The sequence below is a fragment of the Bos grunniens genome, chromosome 21, assembly GCF_055505025.1.
Source record: "Bos grunniens cultivar Pamir isolate PY7600 chromosome 21, Bosgru_T2T1.0, whole genome shotgun sequence".
Lineage (NCBI taxonomy): Eukaryota > Metazoa > Chordata > Mammalia > Artiodactyla > Bovidae > Bos > Bos grunniens.
The window spans coordinates 44,738,923-44,743,163 of record NC_141185.1 but is presented as its reverse complement, the minus strand read 5'-3'; the positions used below and the strand labels follow the sequence as shown (position 1 = coordinate 44,743,163).

General features: G+C 42.3%; 1 pseudogene; it reads left to right on the top strand.

The window, feature by feature from the left end:
- Nucleotides 1-371: 371 nt before the first annotated feature.
- LOC147349551 (S-phase kinase-associated protein 2 pseudogene) lies at nucleotides 372-1,340 on the top strand (annotated as a pseudogene).
- The last annotated feature ends 2,901 nt before the right edge of the window (nucleotides 1,341-4,241 follow it).

The following is a 4,241-nucleotide window of genomic DNA, read 5'->3' as shown; positions in this document are numbered from 1 at the left end:
TCTATAGACTTGTTTACTTGGATCCTATCTTTGTGGGGTGTTTATATATATATATATTGAAACCAAGGAGCAGAAGATGTTATCAGTGATGAGCCATTTCAAATTGGATCATGTTTTTCTACAGGTATATTGGGCTGGGGTTTGCTTATGTGCCCTGCAGTGTTCCACTCCTATGCCATCTCATCTGCACCAGACTCTTGCCCTAAAATTTTCCATTTTAGTCTCAATCTGTATTCATGCTTTGCTCCGAATACAAACTGAATTCTAGGCCTTTCTTTTAAAAGCCCTGGAGTAGTATGTATTCTCTATAACTGGACAATTTTTTGCAGCTGTGTTCCTCTGTATTTTTGTCCCGAAGGGTGGTTGCCTTCCGTTGTCCACAATCATTTATGGACCAACCGTTAGTTGAACGTTTCAGCCCTTTTCGTCTACAGCACCTGGACCTGTCGAACTCTGTGATCGATGTGTCTACCCTGCAAGGTCTTCTGTCTCACTGCTCCAAGTTGCAGAATCTCAGCCTGGAAGGCCTCCGACTTTCAGATCCCATTGTTGATAATCTTGCTCAGAACACACATTTACTGCAACTAAACATTTCTGGGTGTTCTGGATTCTCTGAATCTGCCCTGAAGACTTCGCTGAGCAGTTCTTCCAGATTGGATGAATTGAACCTCTATGATTTCACTGAAAAGCATGTACAGGTAGCTGTTGCACATGTATCAGAGACCATCACCCAGCTGAATCTCAGCGAGTACCGAAAGAATCTGCAGAGATCAGATGTCTCTACCTTAGTTGGAAGATGTCCCAATCTTGTCCACCTAGACTTAAGCGATGGTGTCATGCTGAAAAATTACTGCTTTCCAGAATTTTACCGACTCAACTATCTCCAACACCTATCACTCAGTCGATGCTACGACATAATACCTGAAACTTTACTTGAACTTGGAGAAATTCCCACATTAAAAACACTACAAGTCTTTGGAATTGTGGCAGACGGTACCCTTCAACTGTTAAAGGAAGCCCCCCCTCATCTACAGATTAATTGTTCCCATTTCACCACCATCACCAGGCCGACCATTGGCAACAGAAGAACCAAGAGATATGGGGCATCAAATGCCGACTGTCACTGGAGAAGCCCAGTTGTCTATGAAGCCTCTATTGCAAGATGGTGTCTCCTCTTTTCTTTGAACAGGGAAAGTAAGCAGGAAGCCCAATTGTGGAGAGCTCAGCTATTTTTATTCTTGGTTTTCTGTTGCCTTCCTTCTACAAGTATATTAGAGAACCATTGGAGACAGAAAACTATGAAGTGTTGCTTTTTAGACATGACTATGAAAGCTTTTTATCACTGCTATACCCTTAAGAGCCTAAGCTCTATGCTTTTTGAAATTTTAGGGAGAATGAGCCTATGATTTCAGGATACCTTAAATAGCAAAATTTGAACCACGTCTTCCAAGGGCCATTCTTCATAATCTATTTAGAATCAAGCTTAAAAATCACCACCAGCATATCATTTTCGTAGCCTATATGGCAACTGAACATTCTTCTATTTAATGTTTCAGCACTGCTTTATTATAAGACATAGGTTGCAAAAAATAATAAGCTATTTGCATTGTAAGCTGAAAAGAATGAGAATCATAGAGTAGATCTGTGCAATCTCTTCTGAGGATGGCAAGAAAAATAGACATTTCAACTGCACCTTTAGATTTGCAATCAGGTTGATGGAAACGAATAGCCCCAGGTCATTCACCTTAAAACCTAAATAAGGAAACAAACAATTGGCCAACCAGAGGTGTAGAATTGGTATAGAATTTAAAGGCTCAAGAGACGGTTTTCTATGACAGTTAACCTGGGGTATCCTCTAATGCACATTAATGAAGTCCCCTTTATGTACAGTTGGGAAGGTCCCCTGGAGGAGGAAATGGCAACCCACTCCAGTAGTTTTGCCTAGAGAATCCCATGGACAGAGGAGCCTGGAGGGCTACAGTCCATGGGGTCACAAAAAGTCACACACGACTGAGCGACTAATACTTAATACTTCCTCTGTATTAATACCCATCTCGACCCATGAGGGAGAATTTATAGCCCTTGGAAGGAAAAAAATCTCTTACTTCTGGTCAGTTCTAAAAACTTGATCCCCTAGTTGCTCAATCCCAGGCCTGCCTGGGAACACTGTTAACCAGTCTTTTGGCCAGTATGGTCAGAACAGGAAGGTTTAATCATTCATGCCTGTGGCTTTTGTGTTACCACAGCAACCATTTTGTATGTCAATCATCTGTCAACATCTCTCTCCCCTAGAGGTTGTATACTCTTAAGAACACCAATGAGGTGTTCCATTTTTTCATTCCTAGCACCAACACAGAGACCAACACAGAATAGACACTTGGAGTTTGTTGAGTGACTGAGGAAAGGCGTTTGTGTTCAAGAAGATGTACATCATGAAGATGTACCACGTTATTCATCTCTGCATCTTATTGACTAGCATAGCACCTGGCTGGGACACAAACATGAATGCCTTCTGGACCAGGAAGATGGTTAAAATGAATGAAGACCATTTTAGAGTGGTGGGATGTTCAGAGCAGGAGGCCACCTGCCCTTCTAAAAAGGAGAAAGAAGGCATTCTCTGGTGGTCTACTGGCTCAGACTCCTTGCTCCAGGAGGCCCAGGTTTGATCCTTGGTCAGGGAACTTGATCCTGCATGCCTCAACTAAGAGTTCAAAAGCCACAACTAAAAAATCCTGCAAGCTGCATCTAGGACCCTGCAGTCAAATAAATAAATACTTTTTTAAAAAATAAAGAGAAAAATGGCCCTCATCTCCTGCTGATTGTTGGCCCCTAAAAACACAGGCCCACTGTGGCCAAATCATCTTTTTCTTTTTCAAGAAAATAAAGAAATTTCCCTGTACACACACATCCTATCGACTGGTCTGCTCTGTGCCTCCAGCAGATGATCCACAATTCAGTTCAGTTCAGTTCAGTCACTCAGTCATGTCCGACTCTTTGTGACTCCATGGACCACAGCACACCAGGCCTCCCTGTCCATCACCAACTCCCAGAGTTTACTCAAACTCATCTTCATTGAGTTGGTGATACCATCCAACCATCTCATCCTCTGCCTTTCCCTTCTCCTCCTGCCTTCAATCTTTCCCAGCATCAGGGTCTTTTCAAATGAGTCAGTTCTTCACAGCAGGTGGCCAAAGTATTGGAGTTTCGGCTTCAACATCAGTACTTCCAATGGATACTCCGGACTGATCTCCTTTAGGATGGGCTGGTTGGATCTCCTTGTTGTCCAAGGGACTCTCAAGAGTCCTCTCCAACACCACAGTTCAGAAGCATCAATTCTTCTGCTCTCAGCTTTCTTTATAGTCCAACTCTCACATCCATACATGACTACTGGAAAAACCATAGCCTTGACTAGACAGACCTTTGTTGGCAAAGTAATGTCTCTGCTTTTGAATATGCTATCTAGGTTGATCATAACTTTCCTTCCAAGGAGTAAGCGTCTTTTAATTTCATGGCTGCAGTTACCATCTGCAGTGATTTTGGAGCCCCCAAAAATAAAGTCAGCCACTGTTTCCACTGTTTCCCCATCTATTTGCCATGAAGTGATGGGACCAGATGCCATGATCTTAGTTTTTGAATGTTGAGTTTTAAGCCAATGTTTTCACTCTCCTCTTTCACTTTCATCAAGAGGCTCTTTAGTTCTTCTTCACTTTCTGCCATAAGGGTGGTGTTATCTAAAACATATCTGAGGTTATTGGTATTTCTCCCGGCAATCTTGATTCCAGCTTGTGATTCATCCAGCCCAGCATTTCTCATGATGTACTCTGCATATAAGTTAAATAAACAAGGTGACAATATACAGCCTTGACATACTCCTTTCCTGATTTGGAACCAGTCTGTTGTTCCATGTCCAGTTCTAACTGTTGCTTCCTGACCTGCATACAGATATCTCAAGAGGCAGGTCAGATGGTCTGGTATTCCCATCTCCTGAAGATTTTTCCACAGTTTGTGGTGATCCACACAGTCAAAGGCTTTGGCATAGTCAATAAAGCAGAAGTAAATATTTTTCTGGTACTCTCTTGCTTTTTTGATGATCCAGTAGATGTTGGCAATTTGATCTCTGGTTCTGCTGCCTTTTCTAAAACCAGCTTGAACATCTGGAAGTTCACGGTTCATGTATTGCTGAAGCCTGGCTTGGAGAATTTTGAGCATTACTTTACTAGCATGTGAGATGAGTGCAATTG